This window comes from Microtus oregoni, unplaced genomic scaffold (assembly GCF_018167655.1).
Source record: "Microtus oregoni isolate MIOR12 unplaced genomic scaffold, Mior012 000030F_ref0000283, whole genome shotgun sequence".
Classification (NCBI taxonomy): domain Eukaryota; kingdom Metazoa; phylum Chordata; class Mammalia; order Rodentia; family Cricetidae; genus Microtus; species Microtus oregoni.
The window spans coordinates 21,929,511-21,942,435 of NW_024543089.1; the positions used below are offsets into that span (position 1 = coordinate 21,929,511).

General features: G+C 37.5%; 1 protein-coding gene across 3 annotated transcripts in view; it reads left to right on the forward strand.

Moving 5' to 3' along the window:
* The window catches only part of Cadm2 (cell adhesion molecule 2), a 923,258-nt gene that overhangs the window by 313,271 nt on the left and 597,062 nt on the right, over window positions 1-12,925 (forward strand). The gene's annotated exons all lie outside the window — the stretch shown is intronic.

Here is a 12,925-nt window from a genome sequence, read left to right on the forward strand (position 1 = left end):
TAACTTTTTTAGTTTATCATTTAGTTCATTATTTGGAAAAAGTATATGACCATTTGCTAAATACATGTTTTAAATCTGTGGGGTTTTTTTTTGTTGTTGTTGTTGTTGTTGAACCCTATTACATAGGCTTACTCACATAAAATATTTCTAAAATGAATATCATTGAAATGAGAAAGGAGTCATCTTTGATGATTTAGCGTGTACTATCTACATTTTAAGGTGGAATTCTCTAGTAAAAAAAATCCCTGGTACGGTTGGGGAGGTGGGAGAAGGTAGTGGGAGGAGAGTAGGGAGGGAAAACAGTGGTCAGGATGTAAAATAATTAAATAAATTCAATTAGTTTAAAATGAAGGATTCATTTTCAATTTGAAAGTAAAAGCTTATTTTGTTCATTCAAATGGGAATATCAAAGTATTACATCAAAATTAGCAACAATATATAATGAAAGGAAATTGCTTGTGTCCCTTTAAATGGTTCAGTCGGGTAACTGAATACAGACTTGTCACTTGGTTTTTATTCTTAATCCACTGCTCCATGAACTACAATAAACCTTGTCCCTCAAGTGACCTTGAATATTTAACCACCTGCTCCATTTGATAGGGGAACCCAGAGGCTCCAAAACGCTGGCAGCATAAGACCTGGAGAGATTGTGCTGCTCACATATGTAAAGTTTACAGCTCAGGCTCAGGGAACGAGGGAATTGCTCAGCTGCTTGCAAGGACACAGAGTCCTGAAATGTGGAAAAACACTTCCAAATTAGCTGAAGGTTTTATGGCCTCTGCTTGGCTCTCTTTGGGTAGTACCATTTTAAAGTGAGATTTAGAATATAGTCCCCACGCTGGAATTCTTTCTTCAAAGAAAGCTGCAAGACTTTGAGAGAGACAGAGAGTTTTGAACAGCCTGGAGATGACTTCTTTGTGTTTGCTCCCTGAATTACTCATGAAGAATGGACTTCCTATTTATGAAACACATGCACACACACAAGCACAGGCACGCACACACACAAGCACAGACACACACACATGAAACTATACTCGCTGGCACATGTTTCCTATTTGAGAAGCAAACACATAAACAGACACCCAGGCACATACATTAACACACAATTTGTTGTATGTGCAAACAGAGATGGGCAAAAATCCTGAAACATATAGAGTCATTAGATGTACTGATTAACCATAATTTGAAGTTGTCTTTGATTATTCCTAAGACACTTTACATATAAAGTATATATATATATATATATATATATATATATATATATATATCAATACAAATGTGCATATAACACACAAATTGGAAAAGTTTGAATGTTTAATAGGACGTAAATTATTAGAAAACTACAATTAACCTTATAAATGTATATTATTTTTATATCTAAAATATAACATGAAAAATGTACATATTATAAATTAACCCCAGATTTAAAAAAAACAGATTTATAAAACAAGCACTTTACTCTCAAGTTATTTGTGGTCTCTCTTGCCAGCTAAAAACAGAGGAATATAGCTGGCTATCCAAATTGACAGGTTAATCTTGTGGTAGTGAACAGCCAATAAATTTCTAGTATGGTGATCACATTGCAAAGTCATTTTAAAATTTATGCTTAAGAAATACTTTTATATCTTCCTATGCTTGAGGCGCTAGGGACGAGAAGGTTCATTTTTTGTTGTTGTTGTTTAGCTCTTAGTTGTTTTGATTGTAGAGTTCTTCTCTTTTCTCAAAACATAATCTATTTATACAGTGAAGGAATAAAGAGGAAATATCAAAGTGTGGTCCCACAATATCGAGAACAATACTTTGATGTTCCTAATTTTATGTTAGGAAATTGAGTGGCATGTCTAGTCACCTGGATAAAGCTGCTTGAATAATTTTCATTCTCAGTACAGAATACATGTGGTTTGAGTTATTAATGCACTGGAACTTTCCTTCCTCATATAGTCAGACACAATGATATACTGCTGTTTATGGAATAATGATAAGCTTTATAGAGATTTAAATTTAATGCTAGAAAATCCTTAAGTAGAAGTTTCTCACGTCTGTCTAAAATGAATTGTTTTACTTGTATCCATCCCTGATTTTCATTTAAATCTATATGCTGTACACGTATTTGCTTGATTTTCAAAAGACTGTAAAATCATCTGTTCCTTGGGTTCTTCTAATATAATGGTGCAATGTATTTGTTATTGTTTTTGTATAATAGTGTGAGGTTACTTTCCTTGCTTATGTTTTAAGACTTAGAATTGAAGTGAAAAAGAGCCTTACGTTGAGGAAAATGGCAAAGCTCAAACTTCCCTTAGGGAAATTGAAGACAGTGACGTTTATAACAGATAAAACCCCAGCAGTATACCATTATATTAGAACAGTTCACTAAATAGTTCTAGTTACAATGTCATAATTACAATGAAGGAAATTTTGTGACGATTGCAATTGGTGATCTTATTTTGGTTCTTTACTTTGTGTTTTACCTTTCTAGCTTTCCCCTCACTTCTTCATCCACATGTCAACCCTCCCGGCTTACGATTCAAAGACTCCTGCTATGTTTGATTTACCAGGGCAATGAATTCCCTACAGTTTTCCCATGTTAAAGCTTTGCTTTTCTGCTTGTGTTTTCAGTGAAATGCTTTTTACTATAAAAACATCTTATTAAGGGCTTCTTGTTAGTTTTATCTTACATCTTCCTGTCCTAAGTGCCACTCATTTATACTTGGTTATATAGGATTGCTACAAAAATTGATTTCTCACTCAATAGCAAACGCATATTCATTAGATATCTTGTTTTCTTTTCCATGCCACTCAATAGGTTTAAGTCCCTATTTTCAAAAATCAATGCCCTTGAAATTCCTGAAGAATTGTATAATTATTTGCCCTTGCTTTATAATGAAAGTTTGAGCATTTGAATTATTTACAATATTATCTTCCTAAAAACAAAAATAGAATATATATTTTTTTTAATTTTTAACAATTGGATTATCGGCATTGAGGTCTGCACACACATATACATACACACATTAATATATACCCATGTATATTTTTGTTAATCAAATTTTAATTATGACTATTATTCACTAAATAACAACATAATTTTAGGGGAAATTATAAAATAAAGACTTTTGAAAGACTACTAGTGTCTGGTATGATGTGATTTATATACACAAATTTTATATTAAATCACATGAAGAAAGAAAAATTATTTTTTTCCTTTATTATGGATGACAAAATGAGTTATAGAATGATGTCACAACATCTGCTTCAAAGTATATTGTGAGAATGGCCAACATGTAAAATTAAAAAAAATTATATTCATCATTCAAAATATTATATAATGAACCCAAAGTACCCCTTGAGGAAAAGAAATATATTAATAAATTATATATATGATAAGTTATAAATATATATATATTACTCATATATATATATATATATATATATATATATATGAGTGTTTTAGAGAAATAAGCCAATGTGCAAGAGATACCTAACAGACAATGGGAAGGAACTGTTTTTATAAAACTCAGAAAGAATTAGAACAAATTCGGATTAAATTTACTCCATACATAGATATATGCAATATATTCTTTGAAAAACTCATTTTCCCTCAAATAAGTATTTCTTTTTTCAATGTGAGTTTATGGATTTATATGTTAAGCTCTGCTCTCAAAACAGGGACTACTGGAATATTTGATACTGAAGAGTGTTGATGAGAAAATAAGGGGAGATTTAGGAATACGATGCTATGTAGAGTGAAGTTTAGGAACACCCAAATTGATTCTGAGGGAAGAATATTTTGCCGAATAGCAAGATACAATAATAAGTAAGATTTATATTATTGATAAGAGAGTAAAAATGTCTGAAGTATTTGAATAAGTTAGGCCAACACTAAGATTTATCCATTTATTTATTTATTCTTGACACTAGCGATTGTAGATAAATAATGCTTAAGTTTTGTTGTTCTTATATGTGTCCTATACATTATCAGCATTTTTGCTAGTAGGGCTGGCAGCGCATAAATAGGCATTTCGAGAATTCTTTCTTCCTTTTTTTTTCAACAGTACAAGCTTTATTTCTTTCAATTTTTTTTTATATTTCTGACATAGACACCATCTTCTCTGGCATTTCAATAGCAGCATAAGAATAGTTTTTCATTTTACTCCAGTGAATCACTTCATAACAATGGCATGTATCATTTGTGGACTTTTGTTTGTTTTTGTTATTTTGGATTTTTTCAGTCAAAGTTGTTAATTTTATCTTTTTATTTGAAAATGGATTCTTCTCCCTTACAATTCATCCTTACCACAGTTTCTACTCCATCCACTCCTTTCTTCTTTCCTCCAAAACCACTCTCTCTCTCTCCTTTTCATTTCGGAAAAGATCATGCCTCCAAGAGACAATGCCCATCTACAACAAAACAAGATACAAATATACCCAATACCCAAATACAACAAAACAAGATACGAGAATGGATATATACATATAATACATATATATATATATATATATATATATATATATATATATATATATACACACACATGCTGGTAAAGGCAACCCAATAGGATGAAGAGACCCAAGAACTAGCAAAAGAGTCAGAGACACACATGCTGTCACTGTTAAGAGTCCCACAAACACCCCAGCTTTACCATATATGAGGGGATCTCATCCAGACCCATGCAGGCTCTATGCTTATAACTTCCGTCTATGTGAGCCCATCTGAGGTCTGCTTAGTAGGTTCAGTGGGCCATGTTTTCCAGGTGTTGTCCACCCACTTTGACTCCTGTAATCTTTTCTCCTCCTGTTTTGTAGGAATCTCAGATCTCCTAGGGGAGGAATACAAAAAAGACCTCCAATTTAGATACTCTCTCAGCATCATGTCTGGTGTGGGGCTCTGCCGCTCCCATCCTCTGCTAGGGAAAAGATCTCAGATGACAAGACAATGCACTGATCTATGAAGAGAGCAGAATACCCTCATGCATTATTTCATTGATTTCTTTTTGAGAGGAGGGGAAGTCGTGTTTGGTTCAGCTCTTGTTCTCTGTACTATCCAGTCTTACGTTCCTGGCCATTCAGATAGTATCGGGCATGTGTTTTTTCTTGAAGTGAATTGTGGGTCTCATGTTAAACCTGCAAGCTCAGCATTACCATTGCCCCAGCACTTCTTGAAGGCCAGACAGATTGAATACTGAGGGTATGTGGCTGGCTTGATATAAAAGTTTCTCTTTCCATAGCCTACAGAGATTAAAAAGTAGGGTAAATGCTTCATTCCGGTAGTAGCTATACCTCTATCCATTAATGAGCTGGGCAGATGTCTTTAACAATGGGGGCCCATTAAGTAGGGATTTCAATTGTCACTCATTTTACCAAATAGTGCTGAAGCATTTTTCTGTTATAAATAACATATTTGTTATAATTTCAAAAAATTCTATGCATACCCTAAGGATTTTCATTTCTGGTAGATGTAGATGTATAAGCTGATGACTCAATGAGATGTGTCCACAATGAAGGTATAGACTAGCTAACTTCTTGAGAGCGCAGTGTTAGCTAGCTTCTGGCAATGCAGTGTTACAGGAGATTCTCCTCTGTGTGGAGGGCCTTGACCAAGGACTTACTCATGTTGAGGGACATAGTCATAGAACAGTGAAGGAGGAATGAGATTCTTGCTTAGCAAGCAAGATCAGTGAATGAACCCCGTGGACCAATGTGGTGTATCAACTAGATGGCCCCTTATTTTATATTAATTATATAGAAATTTTTACATATGTGGAAAAGCCTAAAAGTAAGAAAGAAGGATACAAACTTCAATCTCTTTATTTGAATTTGTATTACCAATCCTGTCTATCAGTCCAGGAAACAAGCTATGAAATTTGGTGCTAATCAAAGAAAACTGTATTTTAATTGATGGAACATTTGAAATAAATTGTCAAGGGAATATTAGTACATCTATATCTAAATGAAACATCTTGGAATATATATTAACTGAAACTCGACTTTCAAAATTATTTCTGTTTTTCTACCTAAAGTTTTCTAATTTTTTCTTATTAGAATTTCTTTTCTCTCACTCAGAACATCTCTTTTTTTTTAACTTTTTTTTATTGAGAAAAGAGAAAAAAAAACAATTTTCCTCCTCCTCCCAGCCTCCCATTTCCCTCCCCCTCCTCCCACCCTTCTCCCCCTCCCCCCACTCCTCTCCCCCTCCCTCTCCAGCCCAAAGAGCAGTCAGATTTCCCTGCCCTGTGGTAAGTCCTAGGTCCTCCACCCTCCGTGCATTTCTAGGAAGGTGAACATCCAAACTGGCTAGGCTCCCACAAAGCCAGCACATTACGTAGGTTCAAAACCCCGTGCCATTGTCCTTGGGTTCTCATCAGCCCTCATTGTTGGCCATGCTCAGAGAGTCCAGTTTTATCCCATGCTTTTTCAGTCACAGTCCAGCTGGCCTTGGTGAGCTCCCAATAGATCAGCTCCACTGTCTCAGTGGGTGGGTGCTCCCCTCGTGGTCCCGACTTCTTTGCTCATGTTCTCCCTCCTTCTGCTCCTCATTGGGACCTTGGGAGCTCAGTCCAGTGCTCCAGTGTGGGTCTCTGTCTCTGTCTCCATCAATCACCAGATGAAGGTTCTATGATGATATGCAAGATATTCGTCAGTATTGCTCTAGGATAGGGTCATTTCAGGTTCCCCATCCTCAGCTGCCCAAGGAACTAACTGGGGACCTCGGCTTGGGTATCTGGGAGCCACTCTAGGTTCAACTCTCTTGCCAACCCTAAGGTGGCTCCCTTAACTAAGAACCGTGCTTCCGTGCTCCCCCATCCAACCTTCCTTCATCCCAATCCTCCCCCTTTCCCAAGCTCCCCCCCATTCTCCCCCTCTCCCCCCTCTCTCCCCATCTCCCCTTACCCCCATCTCACCCCACCCCCAAGATCTCAATTTTCTCCCCGGCAATTTTGTTTACTTCCCATAGCCAAGAGGACAACTACATGCTTTTCCTTTGGTTCACCTTCTTACTTAGCTTCTTAGGGATCACCAAGTGTAGACTCCGTGACCCTTGTTTATGGCTAGAAACCAATTATGAGTGAGTACATCCCATGTTCATCTTTTTGGCTCTGGGATACCTCACTCAGGATAGTGTTTTCTATTTCCATCCATTTGCATGCAAAATTCGAGAAGTCATTGTTTTTTACCACAGCATAGTACTCTAATGTGTAGATATTCCACACTTTCTTCATCCATTCTTGCATTGAAGGTCATGTAGGTTGTTTCCAGGTTCTGGCTATTACAAATAATACTGCTATGAACATAGTTGAACAAATGCTCTTGTCATGTGATAGGGCATCTCTTGGGTATATTCCCAGGAGTGGTATTGCTGGGTCCAGGGGTAAGTTGATCCCGAATTTCCTGAGAAACCGAAACACCGATTTCCAAAGTGGTTGCACAAGATTGCATTCCCACCAGCAATGGATGAGTGTTCCCCTTCCTCCACAGCCTCTCCAGCAAAGGCTATCATTGGAGTTTTTTATTTTAGCCATCTGACAGGTGTAAGATGATATCTCAAAGTTGTTTTGATTTGCATTTCCCTGATTGCTAAGGAGGTTGAGCATGACCTTAAGTGTCTTTTGGCCATTTGAACTTCCTCTGCTGAGAATTCTCTGTTCAGTTCAGTGCCCCATTTTTTAATTGGGTTAATTAGCATTTTAAAGTCTAGTTTCCTGAGTTCTCTATATATTTTGGAGATCAGACCTTTGTCTGTTGTGGGGTTGGTGAAGATCTTCTCCCAGTCAGTAGGTTGCCTATTTGTCTTGGTGACAGTGTCCTTTGCTTTACAGAAGCTTCTCAGTTTTAGTAGGTCCCATTTATTCAATGTTGCCCTTAAAGTCTGTGCTGTTGGGGTTACACATAGGAAGCTATCTCCTGTGCCCATCTCCTGTAGGGTACTTCCCACTTTCTCTTCTATCAGGTTCACTGTGTTCTGACTGATAGTGAGGTCTTTAATCCATTTGGACTTGAGTTTTGTGCATGGTGATAGATATGGGTCTATTTTCATTCTTCTACAGGTTGACATCCAGTTATGCCAGCACCATTTGTTAAAAATGCTTTCTTTCTTCCATTGTATACTTTTGGCTCCTTTATCAAAAATAAGGTGTTCATAGGTTTGTGGGTTAAAATTCGGGTCTTCTATACGATTCCATTGGTCAACTTCTCTGTTTTTATGCCAGTACCACACTGTTTTCATCACTGTAGCTCTGTAATAGAGTTTGAAGTCAGGGATGGTAATGCCTCCAGACAATCCTTTATTGTATAGGATATTTTTGGCTATTCTGGGTTTTTTGTTTTTCCATATAAAGTTGATTATTGTCCTCTCAAGATCTGTGAAGAATTTTGATGGGATCCTGATGGGGATTGCATTGAATCTATAAATTGCCTTTGGTAGAATTGCCATTTTTACAATATTGATCCTCCCAATCCAAGAGCAAGGAAGGTCCTTCCATTTTCTGGTATACTCCTCAATTTCTTTCTTCAATGCCTTAAAGTTCTTGTCAAATAGATCTTTCACTTCCTTGGTTAGAGTTTCCCCAAGATATTTTATGCTGTTTGTGGCTATTGTGAAAGGTGAAGCTTCTCTGATTTCCCTCTCTGCTTCCATATCCTTTGTGTATAAGAGGGCGACTGATTTTTTGGAGTTTATCTTGTATCCTGCCACATTACTAAAGCTGTTTATCAGCTGTAAAAGTTCTTTGGTGGAGTTTTTGGGGTCGCTTATGTACACTATCATATCATCTGCAAATAACGAAAGTTTAACTTCTTCCTTTCCAATTCGAATCCCTTTGATCCCCTTATGTTGTCTTATTGCTATTGCTAGAACTTCAAGTACTATATTGAAGAGGTATGGCGAGAGTGGACAGCCTTGTCGTGTTCCTGAGTTTAGTGGGATGGCTTTAAGTTTCTCTCCATTTAATTTAATGTTAGCTGTCGGCTTGCTGTATATAGCTTTTATTATATTTAGGTATGACCCTTGTATCCCTAATCTCTCCAATACTTTTATCATAAAGGGGTGTTGAATTTTGTCAAATGCTTTTTCAGCATCTAATGAAATGATCATATGGTTTTTTTTCTTTCAGTATATTTATATGCTGGATTACATTGATAGATTTTCATATGTTAAACCAGCCCTGCATCCCTGGGATGAAGCCTACTTGATCATAATGGATAATTTTCCTAATGTGTTCTTGGATTCGGTTTGCCAGTATTTTGTTGAAGATTTTTGCATTGATGTTCATGAGTGAGATTGGTCTATAATTTTCTTTCTTGTTTGAGTCTTTGTGCGGTTTTGGTATCAGAGTAACTGTAGCTTCATAAAAGGAATTTGGCAATGACTCTTCTGTTTCTATATTGTGAAATACATTAAGGAGTATAGGTATTAGGTCTTCTTGGAAGTTCTGGTAGAATTCCGCATTGAAACCATCTGGTCCTGGGCTTTTTTTGGTAGGGAGGTTTTTGATAACCTCTTCTAATTCTTCGCGACTAACAGGTCTATTTAGATTGTTCACCTGGTCCTGGTTTAACTTTGGTATATGGTATTTATCTAAAAAAGTGTCCATTTCCTTTGCATTTTCCAGTTTTGTGGCATATAGGCTTTTGTAGTAAGATCTAATGATTCTCTGAATTTCTTCTGTGTCTGTGGTTATGTCCCCCTTTTCATTTCTGATCTTATTAATTTGCAAATTCTCTCTCTGCCATTTGATTAGTTTGGATAGGGGTTTGTCAATCTTGTTGATTTTCTCCAGAAACCAGCTTTCTGTTTCATTGATTCTTTGGATTGTTTTCTGTGTTTCTCTTTTGTTGATTTCAGCCCTCAGTTTGATTATTTCCAGTCTTCTACTCCTCCTAGGTGAGTCTGCTTCTTTTTTTTCTAGAGCTTTCAGTTGGGCTGTTAAGTCTCCAATGTGAGCTTTCTCTGTTTTCTTTAAGTGGGCACTTAGTGCTATGAACTTTCCTCTTAGGACTGCTTTCATAGTGTCCCATAAGTTTAAGTATGTTGTTTCTTTATTTTCATTGAATTCCAGGAAGACTTTAATTTCTTTCTTAATTTCTTCCTTAATCCAGGTATGGTTCAGTAGTTATCTGTTCAGTTTCCATGAGTTTGTAGGCTTTCTGGGGGTAGCATTGTTGTTGAATTCTAACTTTAATCCATGGTGATCTGATAAGACACAGGTGGTTACTAATATTTTTTTGTAACTGTGGATGTTTGCTTTGTTACCGACTATGTGGTCGATTTTTGAGAAGGTTCCATGAGCTGCAGAGAAGAAGGTATATTCTTTCCTATTTGGGTGGAATGTTCTATAGATGTCTGTTAAGTCCATTTGATTCATTACCTCCATTAATTCCCCTATTTCTCTGTTAGGTTTCTGTCTGTTTGACCTGTCCATTGGTGAGAGAGGAGTGTTGAAGTCTCCTACTATTAGTGTGTGTGGTTTGATGGCTGCCTTGAGTTTTAGCAATGTTTCTTTTATGTACGTGGGTGCTTTTAAATTAGGGGCATAGATGTTCAGAATTGAGACTTCATCCTGCTGAACTGTTCCTGTTATGAGTATAAAATGCCCCTCTCCATCTCTTCTGATTGATTTAAGTTTTAAGTCAACTTTGTTAGAGATTAGTATGGCCACACCTGCTTGTTTCTTAGGTCCATTTGCTTGATAAGCCTTTTCCCAGCCCTTTACTTTGAGTAGGTGCCTGTCTTTGTGGTTGAGGTGGGTTTCTTGTAAACAGCAGAATGTTGGATCCTGTTTTCGTATCCAATCTCTTAGCCTGTGCCTTTTAATAGGTGAGTTGAGTCCATTGACATTAAGTGATATTAATGACCAGTGGATGTTAACTCCGGTCATTTTTTTAGTCATAGAGTTTGTGTGTTTCCCTTCTTTGATTTGTGTTGGTGAAGGGTCTCTAGATGTCTGAGTTATTGTGGTCATTGTTGGACTCCTTGGTTAGTGATTTTCCTTCTATTACTTTCTGTAAGGCTGGATTTGTGGCTGCGTATTGTTTGAATTTGTTTTTATCCTGGAAAATTTTATTTTCTCCATTTATAGTGAACGAAAGCTTGGCTGGGTATAGTAATCTGGGCTTGCATCCATGGTCTCTTAGTTTCTGAAGTACATCTATCCAGGACCTTCTGGCTTTCATGGTTTCCATGGAGAAGTCAGGTGTAAGTCTGATAGGTTTACCTTTATAAGTAATTTGGCCTTTTTCCTTTGCAGCTCTTAATATTCTTTCCTTATTCTGTATGCTTTGTGTTTTGATAATTATATGGCGAGGGGATGTTCTTTTTTGATCCAGCCTATTCAGTGTTCTGTATGCTTCTTGAACCTTCATAGGTATATCTTTCTTTAGGTTGGGAAAGTTTTCTTCTATAATTTTATTAAATATATTTTCTGGACCTTTGAGCTGCACTTCTTCTCCTTCTTCTACTCCTATTATTCTTAGGTTTGGTCTTTTTATTGTGTCCCATATTTCCAGAATATTTTGTGATGAGAGTTTGTTGGACTTGCTGTTTTCTTTGATCAGAGTGTTTATTTTCTCTATGGTATCTTCAGAATCTGAGATTCTTTCTTCTATCTCTTGTATTCTGTTGGTTATGCTTGTTTCTGTAGACTCTGTTTGTTTACTTAAATTTTCCATGTCCAGCCGGCCCTCTGTTTGTGTTTTCTTCTTTGCCTCCATTTCAGTTTTCACGTCTTGCACCGTTTCCATTATCCGTTTAATTGTTTTTCCTTGGTTTTCTAGGGTATCATTCACTGATTTATTCAGTTCTTCAAACTTTCTGTTATATCTCTCATCCATTTCTATAAGGGCATTTTTTACATGCTGTTTAAGGGCGTCAATCACTTTCATGAAGTCAACCTTTTCTACTTCTTCTTGATTAAGGTGTTCATGTCCTCCCGTTGTGAGGTCGCTGGTTTCTGGTGGCTTCATGTTGCTTTTCAGCTTGTTGGGCGAATTCTTGCCTTGGCGTCTACCCATCTCTTCTTCCAAATGCTCCCTTATGGATCTTCTTTACCGGATCAGGTCTCCTTGCCTACCCAATGCTGGATCTCCCCAACGTTGTCTCTCCCCAATGCTGGGTCTCCCCAAGGCTGGGTCTCCTGGCGCCGAGAGATCAGGCCTCTGTGCTGGTGGGCAGGTTGCAAACAAAGCGCCTACCCTGCTTGGTGCAGGCAGGCCATAGAAACAAAGAGACTCCTGCCCGCTTGGGTGCCCCGAGGATTCGGAACCAGTGCCCAGACAGGCTGGGCTGGGTGATGTTATGTGCAGAAAGAGGGCGGTGGGGCAAATTGGGGAGGGTTCTGGATGGAAGCTGGGTGGGCTAGGAAGAAAGAGGAGGTATGCAGGGAGTGGGGGCCCTGCCGAGAGCTCAAGAAGGATAGGGGGCCAAGGAAGCTCTGAACTCCCCTTCCCGGGCTGGCGCCGCAGGGTCAGAAACTCACCCCAATGCTGGGTCTCCTGGCGCCTAGAGCTCAGAACATCTCTTAAAGGTGACTAGTTCACCTGCCTTATAAGACATATGTCATAAACTAGTAGTCTAATTTTTTTCTCTTTTTTTTTTTTCGAGACAGGGTTTCTCTGTGGTTTTGGAGCCTGTCCTGGAACTAGCTCTTGTAGACCAGGCTGGTCTCAAACTCACAGACATCCGCCTGCCTCTGCCTCCCGAGTGCTGGGATTAAAGGTATGTGCCACCACAGCCCAGCAGTAGTATAAATTTAAATATATTCTATTTAATTATTGTATCCATCTGATTAATGAATAGTCAATTTCTACATATTACAGTGAAATGTTGCATTGTTTATTATAAATCGGATATTTATCAAATATGACCCTTTATTCAAGTTCATCTTATGATTTAACTGTATTATATTTTCTTATCATTAATTCCATTAATGTATAT